The following is a 17,243-nucleotide window of genomic DNA, read 5'->3' on the forward strand; positions in this document are numbered from 1 at the left end:
TTGTCCCATCACGTATGTTCCTGGAGAAGAACATGCCTCGTTTTCCTCCCCGGCAGTGACTCTAATTACCTGTCTCTCATTGCCCTTGCCGCCTTGAGGTGGTGGGGCATCTTCAACTGCTGCAGCCTGTGTGGTCTGTGTTATGCCCACAGTGCTGTGAGGGAGAGAGCTCCAGCATTTTGACCCAGCAACAGAAGGAATGGCGAGTAGATTCCAAATAAGGATGTGCGAGACCGGGAGGTGACAGCATTCCCGTGAACTTGTTGTCCTTGGACGGGATTCTCCATGAATTGGCGCGATGGCCTGAACCCGGCCCCAAAAACAGCGTGAATTACTCCGGCGTCGGGCCCCCCGAAACGTCGTGAATTCTCCGGCCGGGAATGGGGTAGCAGCGGCATGATGCCATTTGCGACGGCGTCACCCGTCACGGACGCATGCGGCATCACTGCACAAAAGACCCCCCCAGATACCCGGCAAAATGCCCGCCCGCCGCGTAGTGCCAAGTGATACCCGCGCTGCCTGCCCCCCTTCCCCATCCCCCCTTCCTCCATAGCCCCCCTTCCCCCATAGGCCCCTTTCCCCATAGTCCCCCTTCCCCATAATCCCCCTTCCCCATAATCCCCCTTCCCCATATCCCCTTCCCCCATATCCCCCCTTCCCCCTTATCCCCCTTCCCCCTTATCCCCTCCCCCATATCCCCCCTTCCCCCATATCCCCCCTTCCCCCATATCCCCCTTCCCCCTTATCCCCCTACCCCCTTATCCCCCTTCCCCCATATCCCGCTTTCCCCCCTTCCCCGGGGGATGGGGGATATGGGGGAAGGGGGGGCAGACCCAGCCCATCAGGCATACGCCGCCCCCAAGACGTTCCAGGGCAGCCACGAGCCAGGGACAGACCCGGAGCACCAGGCAGACGCCGCCCCCAGGACGTTCCAGGGTGGCCACGAGCCAGGACAGACCCGGAGCACCAGGCAGACGCCACCCCCATCTAGTGCAAGTGCGGCGATGCCGGCGGGCCACACCCAGCGACGAGGAGGGCAGCCACAGCAACAGGCCCCCGTCGCAGCCGACCCCCAGGACACTGACGCACAGGACACTGTCACACAGGACACTGACGCACAGGACACTGACGCACAGGACACTGACGCACAGGACACTGACGCACAGGACACCGACGCACAGGACACTGACAGACAGGACACTGACGCACAGGACACCGACGCACAGGACACCGACGCCCAGGACACTGACGCCCAGGACACTGACGCACAGGACACTGACGCATAGGACACTGACGCACAGGACACTGACGCACAGGACACTGACGCACAGGACACTGACGCACAGGACACTGACGCACAGGACACTGACGCACAGGACACTGATGCACAGGACACTGACGCACAGGACACTGACGCACAGGACACTGACGCACAGGACACCGACACACAGGGCACTAACACACAGCACCCTAACACACAGGACACCGACGCCCAGGACACTGACGCACACGACACTGACGCACAGGACACCGACACACAGGGCACTAACACACAGCACCCTAACACACAGGACACCGACGCCCAGGACACTGACGCACACGACACCCACACACAGGGGATGGATGGACAGGAATCACCACCCCAGGGGACCCCGGTCTTCGGGTCGGATGAGGAGCACGCCATTACGCCACTGCTATCTCCTACACCCTCCACCATCGCAGAGACACTCACCTCGGTTGGGCACTTTCGCGATGAGGCATCTGGAACACTAACTGGTGCGCACAACACAGCCGTCCCGGTACAGCAGGTGGAGGCAGGAGCAGCCGAGGGGCCGAGCGATCAGAGGGCAGCCCGGCGCAGGCAGCCATCTGCCGCCCGGGTTCCTGGAGTTACCGCACCCACCCAGAGATCCGATGCAGTCACGGACCACGGGACGACCGAAGGGGGTGACGGCCGGCTTGCGGCAGCTGCCACCGGACGAAGGTGGAGGTAGTGGTGCCAGTCATGTGTGCCACCCAGGCTGACACCGCACGGGTGGCGTCCGCGGTGGAGGCAATGGGTGCGACAGTGTCAGACATGGGTCGCAGTATGCAAGGGGTGGGGCTTTCTGTGCAGGTGGCGTCCGTGGCCCAGGACATGGCTGCCCTCTCACAGGCAGCCATGAGCCAGAGCCACCAGAAAATGGCAGAGGCGCTCAATGCCGTGGTCCAGTCTCAGCAGGCAATAGCCCAGTCTCTGCAGGCCGTAGCCCAGTCTCTGCAGGCCACCGCTGAGGGCATCGGCGCCATTGCCCAGGTGCTGGCCGGCGTCGCCCAGACACAGACAGGGATGGCCAACTCCCTGAGCTCCATGGCTGCAAATTTGCAGACCCTTGTTGATACCAGCGCGGGCCTCCAGGACTGGCAGCGCCAGGTGTCAGGGGGGTGTCGGGTGCTCGGTCCGTTCGCATCCCCAACCCATGTAGAGGCCCGGGGGCCATCGGGCACCCCGAGGGAGGAGGAGGTGCTGGGGCCCGTCCCGGGTCTCCCTGTAGGGGAAATCCCGGAATTCCGCAACACCTCGGACTCCCCCCACTTCCGTCCCAGGCGCATCTGGTGGGCAACAGGCAGGACAGGCTGGCGGCTCGCCATCCCAGTCTCCCTTGGCCCATCTAGGCCGGGCCTCCCCAGGAAACGGCAGCCAAAGGGGTCCCTAGTCACAGGGCAGGAATCACAGGAGTCCCCCTCCAGTTCTGCTGTACCATCTGGGGAACCACCTAGGCAGAGTCATAGGGCCCGTACGGCCACAAATTTAGACACTGAGTAAGTTGGCATGGGTGCAGGGCACAGATTAGTTCTGGGGCTAGGGCACGGGTATGAACTGTTTGTTATTAAAATCACTTTCACACCTACAGAAGCTGCCTTTGTGTTCTGTCCGATGCGTGCGGGGGTGTGGTGTGAGGTGAGCACCAGTGGGTGTGTGAGGGGCGATAGAACGTCGGCCTCAGGTGAGTGTGCCCCCCCTCCCCACCCGATTCACCCTCGCCATTCCCCCGGGCAGACAACGGGACCGTGCGCTGCAGTGTCACGGTCGCATGCAGGGACGGTCCGGGTGGAGGGTGGTACTGTGGCTATTGGCCAGACATTGTCCAACGATGTAGAGCCCAGAGCTCATCGCAGGGCGGGTTGTCATCATCCTCCATGGCTTGCAATAGACACGCTTCAACCGGTGACTGTGTGAGCCCGGCCCATTGTGCCGCAGGTGGATGTGCAATGGAGGGGTGGTGTGCATGCGGGTGGGGTGAGGGTGGTTGGTGTTGGGTGGGTGGGGTGAAGGTGGTTGGTGTTGGTGGGGTGAGGGTGGTTGTGTTGGGTAGGTGGGGTGAGGGTGGTAGGCTGGTGCCGTGGTGTGCAGTCTGTGCCCATACTCGGCGATTCCCACGCCCCCCCTAGTCCGTGAACCGGGCGGCTATCAGCCTGTCCCGTGCCCACTGGCCCAGCCGGTAATGGTGGGCAGCCTCCCGTCCATGTTCAGCCTGTCTGTCCAGACCATTGCCCCCATCCTCCTCATCTGGGGAGGTCTGCGTCTCGTCTTGCTGCTCCTCCCCTTCCCCCTCCTCTGCCTGCAGCACATCGCCCTCTGCTGGGCTATGTTGTGCAGGACGCAGGAGACCACAACGATGCGGCCGACCCTATCGGTGGGTACTGGAGGGCCCCTCCAGAGCGGTCCAGGCACCTGAAGCGCATCTTTAGCTGCCCAAAGCACCTCTCTATCACACCCCTGGTCGCTGCATGGGCATCGTTGTAGCGGTTCTCCGCGTCAGTCTGTGGCCTCCGTAGAGGCGTCATCAGCCACAACCGCAATGGGTAACCCCTGTCGCCGGGGGGCATCCCTCGAACATGGTGGGGATGAAAGCTTGCGCTAATACGAATCAGTCATGTACACTGCCCGGGTACCGGGCACAGACGTGCAGGATCCTCATGAGGTGGTCACAGACCACCTGCACGTTCATGGAGTAGGTCCCCTTCCTATTGGTGAACACGGCCTGTTATCCGCAGGTGGGCTCACGGCGACGTGCATCCCATCGATCGCGCCCTGGACCATGGGCATCCTGGCCGCCGCAGTGAAGCCCGCTGCCCGGGCATCCTGGCGGCCCGCAATGGCATATAGGGTGCCTGTCACTGCACGGATGCACTGGTGCACCAATGTCTGCGAGATGCCGGACAGGTCCCCACTCGGCGCCTGGAATGAACCCATTGTATAGAAGTTCAGGGCCACCATAACCTTGACGGCCACGGGGAGAGGGTGTCCTCCCCCGGTGCTACGCGGTGCCAGGTGTGCCATCAGGTGGCAGATGTGTGCCACGGTTTCCCGGCTCATCTGGGGTCTCCTCCTGCATGCCGGGTCCATGAGGTCCTGTTACGACGAGCGGGGCCGGTACACATGGGGCCTCATCGGGCATCTCCGTCTCCGTGGCACCACCACCACCTCCTCGACCTGTCGTGAGGACGGCCCTCCAGCCTGGCCAGCTGCCACGCACGCTCCCCCTCCCCCTGCCCCCCCCCCCCCCCCCCGGCACGCACCCCCCCCCCCCCCCAGGCACGCACCCACCCCAACCCCCTCCCCATCTCCCCCCGGCACGCACTCTTCCCCCCCCCCCCCCCCCCCCCCCGGCACGCACCCTCCCCAACCCCCTCTCCTCCCCCCTCGCCTGCCCGGCACGCACTCTCCCCAAAGCCCCCATCCCCCCCCCCCCTTCCCGGGCACACACACCCTACCCCCCCACTCTCCTCCCCGGCACGCACCCTCCCCAACCACCCCCCCCCCCCCCCCCCCCCGCCCCCGGCACGCAACCTCCCCCCGCCCTCTCCTCCCTGGCATGCACCCCCCCCCCTCCAACATCCCAGCCCCTCCCGGGCACGCACCCCCCCAAACCGCCCCACCCCAGCACGCACCCTCCAACTCTCCCCCCTCCCCCCCGGCACTCATCCCTCCAACCCCCCACTCCCCCCTGGCTCGCACCCTCCACAACCCCTCCCCCCCCCCCCCTCTCTCGTTCCCCGGCAGGCACCCTCGCCAACCCCCCCCCCTTTACTTCCCGGCACGCTCCCCCCCCCTCCTCCCCACCACGCACCCTCCCACCCACCCCCCTTCCTTCCCGGCACGCACCCACCCCAACCCCCCCCCCCCTTCCCCGGCACACGCACCCTCCCCCCCCTCTCCTCCCCGGCACACACCCTCCCCAACCCCCTCCCCTCCCCCTCTCCTCCCCGGCTCCCCGGCACGCACTCCCCCCCCGGCACGCACCCCCCCAACCCCCCCCTCCCCAGCACGCACCCTCCAACTCTCCCCCTCCCCCCCGGCACTCACCCCCCCTCCCCCAACCCCCCACTCCCCCCTGGCACGCACCCTCCACAACCCCTCCCCCCCCCCTCTCTCGTTCCCCGGCACACACCCTCGCCAACCCCCTCCCTCTACTTCCCGGCACGCCACCCCCCTCCTCCCCACCACGCACCCACCCCAACCCCCCCCCCTTCCCCGGCACACGCACTCTCCTCCCCGGCACACACCCTCCCCAACCCACCCCACCCCTCCCTGGCACGCACACCACCAACCCTCCCCCCCACCCCAGCACGCACCCTCCCCAACCCCCTCCCCTCCCCCCTCTCCTCCCCGGCCTGCACCCTCCCCCCCTCCGCGCACCCCCCCCCCTCCGCGCACCCCCCCACCCCCTCCCCGGCACACACCCTCCCCAAACCCTCCACTCCTCCCCGGCACGCACCCCCCCCACCCACTTTTCCTCCCCGCCACGCACCCTCCCACCCACCCCCCTTCCTTCCCGGCACACACCCTCCCACTCCCCCCTCCTCCCTGGCACGCAACCCCACCCCCCTCCTCCCCGGCACGCACACTCCCCCCCCCCCCCCCCTCTCCTCCCCGGCACACACCCTCTCCACCTCCACGCACCCTCCCACCCCCCACCCACTCCACCGCACGCACCCTCCCCAAACCCTCCACTCCTCCCCGGCATGCACCCCCCCCACCCCTCCTCCTCCCCACCACGCACCGTCCCACCCACCCCCCTTCCTTCCCGGCACGCACCCTCCCACTCCCCCCTCCTCCATTGCACACAACCCCCCCCCCCTCCCTCCCTGGCACCCCCCCCCCCGGCACGCACCCTCCCCAACCCCCCACTCCGCCCAGGCACACACCCCCCCCCCCTCCTCCCCGGCACGCACCCTCTCCACCCCCAACCTGCCTCCCCGTCACGCACCTTTCGCCCCCCGTCCTCCCCGGCCTGCACCCTCCCCCCCCCTCCACGCACCCTCCCACCCCCCACCCTGTCCCCGGCACACACCCTCCCCAAACCCTCCACTCCTCCCTGGCACGCACCCCCCCCACCCACTTCTCCTCCCCGCCACGCACCCTCCCACCCACCCCCCTTCCTTCCCGGCACGCACCCCCCCCACTCCCCCCTCCTCCCTGGCACGCAAACCCCCCCTCCTCCCCGGCACGCACCCTCCCCCCCCACCCCCCCCCCCCCTCCTCCCCGGCACGCACCCTCTCCACCTCCACGCACCCTCCCACCCCCCACCCACTCCCCAGCACGCACCCTCCCCAAACCCTCCACTCCACCCCGGCACGCACCCCCCCACCCCTCCTCCTCCCCACCACACACCCTCCCACCCACCCCCCTTCCTTCCCGACACGCACCCTACCACTCCCCCCTCCTCCCAGGCACACACCCCCCCCCCCTCCTCCCCGGCACGCACCCTCCCCCCCCACCCCCCCCCCCCCTCCTCCCCGGCACACACCCTCTCCACCTCCAGGCACCCTCCCACCCCCCACCCACTCCCCGGCACGCACCCTCCCCAAACCCTCCACTCCACCCTAGCACGCACCCCCCCCACCCCTCCTCCTCCCCACCACGCACCCTCCCACCCACCCCCCTTCCTTCCCGGCACGCACCCTACCACTCCCCCCTCCTCCCTGGCACGCAACCCCCCCCTCCCTCCCTGGCACCCCCCCCCCAGCACGCACCCTCCCCAACCCCCCACTCCGCCCAGGCACACTCCCCCCCTCCTCCCCGGCATGCACCCCCCCCCCCCCCCCCCTCCCTCCTCCCCGGCACGCACCCTCTCCACCCCCAACCTGCCTCCCCGGCACGCACCTTTCGCCCCCCGTCCTCCCCGGCCTGCACCCTCCCCCCATCCACGCACCCTCCCACCCCCTCCCCGGCACGCACCCTCCCCAAACCCTCCACTCCTCCCCGGCAAGCACCACCCCCACCCCCTTCTCCTCCCCACCACGCACGCCCCCCATCCCCTTCTCCTCCCGGCATGCACCCTCCCCCCCACCCACTCCTCCCCGGCACGCACCCCCCCCCTCTCCTCCCCGGTACGCACAGTCCCCAACCCCCCTCCCCGGCACACACCCTTCCCAACCTCCGCCTCCTCCCCAGCACGCATGCTCCCCACCCACTCCTCCTTCCTCCCCGGCACGCACCACCCCCTCTTCTTCCCGGTACGCACCCTCCCCAACCCCCCCCCTCCTCCCCGGCACGCACCCTCCCCCCCCCCCTCCCCAGCACGCACCCTTCCCCCCCCCCTCCCCGGCACGCACCCTCCCACCCTCCTCCCCGCCACACACCCTCCTACCCTCCTCCCCGGCACGCACCCTCCCCAACCCTTCCCCCCCCCACGCACCCTTCCCCACCCCCACGCACCCTTCCCCCCCCCCCCCCTTCCCCGCCACGCACCCTCCCCAACCCCCCCTTCTCCCCGGCACGCACCCTCCACAACCCCCCCCCCCCCCTCCTCCCCGCCACGCACCCTCTCCACCTCCACGCACCCTCCCACCCCCCACCCACTCCCCAGCACGCACCCTCCCCAAACCCTCCACTCCACCCCGGCACGCACCCCCCCACCCCTCCTCCTCCCCACCACGCACCCTCCCACCCACCCCCCTTCCTTCCCGACACGCACCCTACCACTCCCCCCTCCTCCCTGGCACGCAACCCCCCCCTCCCTCCCTGGCACCCCCCCCCCCCCCCCCCCCCCCCCCCCCGGCACACACCCTTCCCAACCTCCGCCTCCTCCCCAGCACGCATTCTCCCCACCCACTCCTCCTTCCTCCCCGGCACGCACCACCCCCTCTCCTTCCCGGTACGCACCCTCCCCAACCCCCCCCCCCCCTCCTCCCCGGCACGCACCCTCCCCCCCCCCCCCTCCCCGGCACGCACACTTCCCCCCCCTTCCCGGCACGCACCCTCCCACCCTCCTCCCCGCCACGCACACTCCTACCCTCCTCCCCGGCACGCACCCTCCCCAACCCCCGCCTCCTCCCCGGCACGCACCCTTCCCCCCCCCCACGCACCCTTCCCCCCCCCCCCACGCACCCTCCCCCCCCCACCTTCCCCGCCACGCACCCTCCCCAACCCCCCCTTCTCCCCGGCACGCACCCTCCACAACCCCCCCCCCCCTCCTCCCCGCCACGCACCCTCCCCAACCCCCCACTTCTCCCCGGCACGCACCCTCCCCAACCCCCCCCCTCCTCCCCAACCCCCCCCTCCTCCCCGCCACGCACCCTCCCCAACCCCCCACTTCTCCCCGGCACGCACCCTCCCCAACCCCCCCCTCCTCCCCAACCCCCCCCTCCTCCCCGCCACGCACCCTCCCCAACCCCCCACTTCTCCCCGGCACGCACCCTCCCCAACCCCTTCTCCTCCCCGGCATGCACCCTCCCCCCCCCCACTCCTCCCCGGCACGCACCCTCCCCCCCCCCACTCCTCCCCGGCACGTACCCCCCCCTCTCCTCCCCGGTACGCAGCCCCCCCCCTCTCCTCCCCGGTACGCACCGTCCCCAACCCCCCTCCCCGGCACACACCCTTCCCAACCTCCGCCCCCTCCCCGGCACGCATGCTCCCCACCCAATCCTCCTTCCTCCCCGGCACGCACCACCCCTCTCCTTCCCGGTACGCACCCTCCCCAACCCCCCCCCCCCCCGCCCCTCCTCCCCGGCAAACACCCTCTCCACCCCCAACCTGCCTCCCCGGCACGCACCTTTCGCCCCCCGTCCTCCCCGGCCTGCACCCTCCCCCCCCCCTCCAGGCACCCTCCCACCCCCCACCCCCTCCCCGGCACACACCCTCCCCAAACCCTCCACTCCACCCCGGCACACACCCCCCCACCCACTTCTCCTCCCCGCCACGCACCCTCCCACCCACCCCCCTTCCTTCCAGGCACGCACCCTCCCACTCCCCCCTCCTCCCTGGCACGCAACCCCCCCCCCCCCTCCCCGGCACGCACCCTCCCCCCTCTCCTCCCCGGCACACACCCTCTCCACCTCCAGGCACCCTCCCACCCCCCACCCACTCCCCGGCACGCACCCTCCCCAAACCCTCCACTCCACCCTAGCACGCACCCCCCCCACCCCTCCTCCTCCCCACCACGCACCCTCCCACCCACCCCCCTTCCTTCCCGGCACGCACCCTACCACTCCCCCCTCCTCCCTGGCACGCAACCCCCCCCTCCCTCCCTGGCACCCCCCCCCCCAGCACGCACCCTCCCCAACCCCCCACTCCGCCCAGGCACACCCCCCCCCCCTCCTCCCCGGCATGCACCCCCCCCCCCCCCCCTCCCTCCTCCCCGGCACGCACCCTCTCCACCCCCAACCTGCCTCCCCGGCACGCACCTTTCGCCCCCCGTCCTCCCCGGCCTGCACCCTCCCCCCCTCCACGCACCCTCCCACCCCCTCCCCGGCACGCACCCTCCCCAAACCCTCCACTCCTCCCCGGCACGCACCCCCCCCCACCCCCTTCTCCTCCCCACCACACACGCCCCCCATCCCCTTCTCCTCCCGGCATGCACCCACTCCTCCCCGGCACGCACCCCCCCCCCTCTCCTCCCCGGTACGCACAGTCCCCAACCCCCCTCCCTGGCACACACCCTTCCCAACCTCCGCCTCCTCCCCAGCACGCATGCTCCCCACCCACTCCTCCTTCCTCCCCGGCACGCACCACCCCCTCTTCTTCCCGGTACGCACCCTCCCCAACCCCCCCCCCCTCCTCCCCGGCACGCACCCTCCCCCCCGCCCCCCTCCCCGGCACGCACCCTTCCCCCCCCCCCCCCCCCCGGCACGCACCCTCCCACCCTCCTCCCCGCCACACACCCTCCTACCCTCCTCCCCGGCACGCACCCTCCCCAACCCTTCCCCCCCCCACGCACCCTTCCCCACCCCCACGCACCCTTCCCCCCCCCCCTTCCCCGCCACGCACCCTCCCCAACCCCCCCTTCTCCCCGGCACGCACCCTCCACAACCCCCCCCCCCCCTCCCCGCCACGCACCCTCCCCAACCCCCCACTTCTCCCCGCCACGCACCCTCCCCAACCCCCCACTTCTCCCCGGCACGCACCCTCCCCAACACCCCCCCTCCTCCCCAACCCCCCCCTCCTCCCCGCCACGCACCCTCCCCAACCCCCCACCTCTCCCCGGCACGCACCCTCCCCAACCCCCGCCTCCTCCCCAGCACGCACCCTCCCCAACCCCTTCTCCTCCCCGGCATGCACCCTCCCCCCCCCCACTCCTCCCCGGCACGCACCCTCCCCCCCACTCCTCCCCGGCACGTACCCCCCCCCCCCTCTCCTCCCCGGTACGCAGCCCCCCCCCTCTCCTCCCCGGTACGCACCCTCCCCAACCCCCCCCCTCCTCCCCGGCACGCACCCTCTCCACCCCCAACCTGCCTCCCCGGCACGCACCTTTTGCCCCCTGTCCTCCCCGGCCTGCACCCTCCCCGCCCCTCCAGGCACCCTCCCACCCACCACCCCCTCCCCGGCACACACCCTCCCCAAACCCTCCACTCCACCCCGGCACACACCCCCCCCACCCACTTCTCCTCCCCGCCACGCACCCTCCCACCCACCCCCCTTCCTTCCAGGCACGCACCCTCCCACTCCCCCCTCCTCCCTGGCACACAACCCCCCCCTCCTCCCCGGCACGCACCCCCCCCCCCCCCCTCACCTCCCCGGCACACCCCCTCTCCACCACCACGCACCCTCCCACCCCCCACCCACTCCCCGGCACGCAGCCTCCCCAAACCCTCCACTCCACCCCGGCACGCACCCACCCCACCCCTCCTCCTCCCCACCACGCACCCTCCCACCCACCCCCCTTCCTTCCCGGCACGCACCCTACCACTCCCTCCTCCTCCCTGGCACGCAACCCCCCCTCCCTCCCTGGCACCCCCCCCGGCACGCACATTCGCCAACCCCCCACTCCGCCCAGGCACACCCCCCACCCCCTCCTCCCCGGCATGCACCCACCCCCCCCCCCCCCCTCTCCTCCCCGGCACGCACCCTCTCCACCCCCAACCTGCCTCCCCGGCACGCACCTTTCGCCCCCCGTCCTCCCCGGCCTGCACCCTCCCCCCCTCCACGCACCCTCCCACCCCCTCCCCGGCACGCACCCTCCCCAAACCCTCCACTCCTCCCCGGCACGCACCCCCCCCCCACCCCCTTCTCCTCCCCACCACGCACGCCCCCCCATCCCCTTCTCCTCCCGGCATGCACCCTCCCCCCCCCCCCCACTCCTCCCCGGCACGCACCCCCCCCCCCCCTCTCCTCCCCGGTACGCACCATCCCCAACCCCCCTCCCCGGCACACACCCTTCCCAACCTCCGCCTCCTCCCCAGCACGCATGCTCCCCACCCACTCCTCCTTCCTCCCCGGCACGCACCACCCCCTCTCCTTCCCGGTACGCACCCTCCCCAACCCCCCCCCCCCCTCCTCCCCGGCACGCACCCTTTCCCCCCCCCCCTCCCCGGCACGCACCCTTCCCCCCCCCTCCCCGGCACGCTCCCTTCCCCCCCCCCCTCCCCGGCACGCACCCTCCCACCCTCCTCCCCGCCACGCACCCACCTACCCTCCTCCCCGGCACGCACCCTCCCCAACCCCCGCCTCCTCCCCGGCACGCCCCCTTCCCCCCCCCCCCTCTTCCCCGCTACGCACCCTCCCCAACCCCCCCTTCTCCCCGGCACGCACCCTCCCCAACCCCCCACTTCTCCCCGGCACGCACCCTCCCCAACCCCCGCCTCCTCCTCAGCACGCACCCTCCCCAACCCCTTCTCCTCCCCAGCATGCACCCTCCCCCCCCCACTCCTCCCCGGCACGCACCCCCCCCCCCCTCTCCTCCCCGGTACGCACCGTCCCCAACCCCCCTCCCCGGCACACACCCTTCCCAACCTCCGCCTCCTCCCCAGCACGCATGCTCCCCACCCACTCCTCCTTCCTCCCCGGCACGCACCACACCCTCTCCTTCCCGGTACGCACCCTCCCCACCCCCACCCCCCCTCCTCCCCGGCACGCACCCTTCCCCCCCCCCCTCCCCGGCACGCACCCTTCCCCCCCCCCCTCCCCGGCACGCACCCTCCCACCCTCCTCCCCGCCACGCACCCTCCTACCCTCCTCCCCGGCACGCACCCTCCCCAACCCCCCCCCCTCTTCCCCGGCATGCACCCTCCCCAACCCCCCCCCCCTCCTCCCCGCCACACACCCTCCCCAACCCCCGCCTCCTCCCCAGCACGCACCCTCCCCAACCCCCCCCCTCCTCCCCGCCACGCACCCTCCCAACCCCCGCCTCTTCTTCAGCCGCACCCCCCCCCCCCCGCTCTCCTCCCCAGCCGCACCCTCCCACCCTCCTCTCCAGCACGCTCCCTCCCCACCCCCTCCCCTCTCTCCCCGGCATGCACCGTCTCCATCACCCACCCTATCCATACCACCCCTCCCTTCCCGCAGCCCCTGCCCCCAGCCCCTCCCCCCACCCCGGCATGCACACTCCAACGGCTCCTTTTGCCCCCCCCCCCTCACCACCTGCGGCCGTGCTGTCATTTCTCCGGCGGCCGCCCCACGCTGACCCCTACCTCCGCGCTGGCCGGCGTCAACCATCACGACTGGTTGACGCCGTTAAATAGACGGTTCGATTTATGCCGGCGTGACCCATGGTCACCCCAGCGGGACTTCGGCCCATCAGGCCCGGAGAATTGGGGCGGCCACGGGGCCCGTTGCGTTGCGCCGGTCCTCGACATTCTCCGAGGCACGCGGCGTGATTCGCGTCGACGGGATTTTTTTTTGGGGGGGGGAGAATATCGCGGGGCGGCCGGGTGGGATTTACACCCCCCCCCCCCCCCCCCCGGCGATTTGCCGACCCGACGGGGGGAGGGAGAATCCCGCCCCTTGTCTATCTAGGTGGTAGAGGTTGCAAGTGTAGAAGGCGCTATCGAGGAAGCCTTGACAAGTTGCTGGAGTGGGTCCTGTAGATGGTACACATCACTCCCACTGCGCTCTAATGGTGGATGGAGTGATTAGTTAAGGTGGTAAACGGGACAAGAAAGGCCACGTTTGTCCTTGCAAATGTCGACCGTCTTGCGCCTCAATCATAATTGGTGATTCCCGGTTGCCTGGCAGCATTGATTGCGGTGAAGGAAATATTGTAGAGCGATTTGGGGTGGGGGAACATACGGGATGGGACTAATTGGATAGCTCGTGTAAAGAGCCGGCACAGGCATGGTGGCCAAATAGCTTTTTTCTGTGCTGTATGATTCTAAGAAGGCAGGTCACCACCAACTTTTCATAACAGCTGCAGATGCTGGTCTTGTTGGCAACACCCACATCATCAGAACGAATTAAAAGAAATAGAGGCAGCAAAGTAATAGATGTCACTAATGCTGTTAATAAAGGTATTCTATTTTTTATGCAGGGATAAGCTTCTTTAAATTTGCACCAGGATCCGGGTGGGGGCTGGGTTGGGGAAAGTCCATTTCTCACAGGTTTCCCTGTAAAAGATACCAGAATGGTATGTGCAAAAATAAATTCTTTTGTGGACAGTTTTTTTACCAAAGGTAGTGTGTCTTTAAGACAAGTATTTTCCAGAGTACATATAAAATAAATATAGAAAGCAGAAACAGCGTAGACTAATTGGGCCAAACGCTCCTTTTTAATGTGAAATTGTTTCCCATGGAAGTCAAGAATTCACCATTCGATTAAAAAGAGAGAATAAATACAATTTAAATTCAAAAGAAAGGTTTCCTTTATCCTCTTGGGTTATATGCAGTTGCCCAGCGAGCAGCTCTCCTTCCCGTGATCCTCGGAGTGCACAGGCCGCTGTCTGAGGAGGTGGGGAGAGAGGGGGGGGGTGGGGAGAGTGGGGGGTGGGGGGGGGGGGGGGGGGGAAGCCTGGTGATGTCATGCAGTTGGCACTACTAGCGTTGGCACTTAGGTCAGATGCAGTCATTTCCCAGCTGCTGCCATCCTGCTGAACAAGCGCTCATTGTTGGGAATCGTTCATCTCGAATCCACCATCGAGGACACAGAAAAGGGGAGAGAGAAAAGAGGAGGTTGGTATCTGGATTTTTTATTTCCCGTAGTTAGTGTGTTTATTATTGGGATATTTCCTGTCGAAGGTTATGTCCGTATCAGTCTAAGAGAAGCTGAAAGAAATTTTTTTTTTTTTTTTTGGAAAGTGAAAATTTAGCCAAACGCTTAAATGAACCGTTAATAAATCTGAGGGTGGGTTTCATTTTGTGTTTCTCCGGCTTGAAGTTGTTTGGCTCCTGAGTGCACGTTCTGCCTTGTGCCCGACCCTTCCCGATTATCAGATTGCTAGTGAAATTCTCCACGCACACACAGACAACAGGGAGAGTATCTTTTTCAAATTTATTTTTGATGTCTTTTTCTGCCTCTTTCTCCTGCCAGGGTTGTGCCAGCGTCTGTGTCCCTTCCGTCAATGCGGGCAGTTAGACTCCGCCAGGCCCTCTGTGTAATGTCTGGCGGAAGATGAGTCAGAGTGCCACTGGCTGGTTTATCCTCTGACCCCCCCCCCCTCCCTACCCAACATCCTGGAGATAGGAAGGAGTTGGAGGGTGAGATAGGGGAGGGGGTTGGAGGGAAGGTTAAGGGTTTGCTCATTGTTAGTCCCCCTGCGTATTGACTACAATCTGATGCTCAGGCGCATGCTCCACTGTAGACTGGCAGAGATTTCGATGGTTCCCAAAAGAAGAACAGCTCTGTGACCTACGCTAGCAACTCCGAAGCGACTGCTCTCCCGCCCTGCACGTATTCCTTTCAAAGGCAGGGATTCAAACAGATACCAACCGGCCGATCCCACAAAAGCTGTGCGTTTGGTGGCTTAGGATAGGGTCATGTAGCATCTAGGCTAACTGGACTAACAATCCAGAGGCCTGGACTAATACTCTGCCTAGAATGCAACTTTAAATCCCAATGTGCTGGCTTGAGAATTTGAATTTGTTTTTTTCTAAATCTGGAAATAAAAAGCGGGTCTGAATAAAGGAGACAAGGAAGCTGTCAGATTGTTGGTAAAAACCCACTTGATTCATTAATGTCCTTTAGGGAAGAAAACGTGCTGTCCTTAACTAATCTGGTCAACATGTGACTCCAGTCCCACATCGACGTAGCTGACTATTAACTGCCCTTCGACGTGATCCAGAAAGTCACTCAGTTGTGGAAGAAACGTAAATGCTAAAGACCATAATCTGTAGAGCCATGCCAAATATTCTCCCAAGAACTCCTATTTGAGCCACTCCCAGGGTTCAGACACAATTGAACCCACAGGATCTCCAGTCGTGGATCTGATTGCAGTCGGCAGCAGGTTATTTTTATCCTTTTTATAAATCATTGGTCAGTCACATTCTGATGCGCATTTTTCAAAAATATTGGTTCATGGGAGATTTGTGTCGTTGGCACGGGCAGCATTTATTGCTGCACTCGAAATTCCCTTGAAAGAGTGGTGCTGGTGAGCTGCCTTCTTGAACTGCTGCAGTCCTTGTTCCACAGGTACACCCACAGCGTTGAGGGAGTTGCAGAATTTTGATAGAGGATTTTCTGATCAGTTCATCTTCAAGTGGAGATAAACCTGGAGAGGACGCACAGCAAGGTCCTGAGGTTCACTAAAGCTAGGGAGCTGGAGTGTTCGAATTGTTTTTGCTTTTAACTGGATGTAAAGAGGCTATTTCATTTATAACAGGCTGAAGTATGGCCGTGTCATGATTATGTTACTGAACTAGTAATAGGGAAGATAGCTTTAAATCCCAGCCTGCCCGTTTGTCAATGTAAATTTACTTTCACAAAGCTGAATTAATTTGAATTTTAAAAAGCTGGTATCAACAAAACTGATCATGAAACTGTTAACAAAATCCCAATGGGTTCGCTAATGTCCCTTTAGGGATGGTAGTCTGCTGCTTATATGTGACTCCAGGCCCCACCAATATAGGTTTTCTTCTTAAAAAAACACCACCTAGTTATAAACTGAAACAGGACTGGCCAACATGAGTGAGTCTGCAGCTATTCTGTAGGTTAGATTTCAACCCCCCCCCCCCCCCCCCCCTCCTTCACTGTGGATCAATCTCCCAGATTAATTCTGTGTGAAAGGACCAATGGGGCAGGGTGTTCAACAGCCATCTCGAGATCATCACTAAATGTAGTAGGATAGAAGCTTTCCTTAGATCATTATTTTGGTAACATCATCAAAGCTCTTCTTTGAGCAAAAGTGAGTTTCCTGCCACTGATTGAATCCTTCAACATTCCGGAGTTTTCAGTCTGGTCACAGCAGTGGGTAAAGGGGAGGAGAGAGTTCATTATTGTGGGAGCTGGAATTTAGTTATAACAGATATAGTAACATTAGCTGTATCTATTGTGCTGTGAAAGCAGACTCTATAGGTCCTCTATATGTTACAATAGGAAGCAGACCTTATAGATCCTCTATATGTTGTAATATGAAGCAGACCCTTTAGATCCTCTATATGTTACAATATGAAGCAGACCCTATAGATCCTCTATATGTTGCTATATGAAGCAGGCCCTTTAGGTCCTCTATATGTTACAATATGAAGCAGACTCTATAGATCCTCTATATGTTGTAATATGAAGCAGACCCTATAGATCCTCTATATGTTGCTATATGAAGCAGGCCCTTTAGATCCTCTATATGTTACAATATAAAGCAGGCTCTATAGGTCCTCTATATGTTACAATATGAAGCAGACCCTATAGATCCTCTATATGTTGCTATATGAAGCAGGCCCTTTAGATCCTCTATATGTTACAATATAAAGCAGGCTCTATAGGTCCTCTGTATGTTACAATATGAAGCAGACCTTATAGATTCCCTGTATGTTACAATATGAAGCAGACCTACAGATCCTCTATATGTTAATATGAAGCAGACCTTATAGATCCTCTATATGTTACAATATG

The 17,243-nt window shown here is 64.9% G+C and overlaps 1 long non-coding RNA gene across 1 annotated transcript in view; it reads left to right on the forward strand.

Annotated features, from left to right (window-relative positions):
• The window catches only part of LOC140398122 (uncharacterized), a 339,545-nt gene that overhangs the window by 229,396 nt on the left and 92,906 nt on the right, over positions 1 to 17,243 (forward strand). The window lies entirely within an intron of this gene.

Source organism: Scyliorhinus torazame, chromosome 21 (assembly GCF_047496885.1).
Source record: "Scyliorhinus torazame isolate Kashiwa2021f chromosome 21, sScyTor2.1, whole genome shotgun sequence".
In the NCBI taxonomy this organism is placed as follows: domain Eukaryota; kingdom Metazoa; phylum Chordata; class Chondrichthyes; order Carcharhiniformes; family Scyliorhinidae; genus Scyliorhinus; species Scyliorhinus torazame.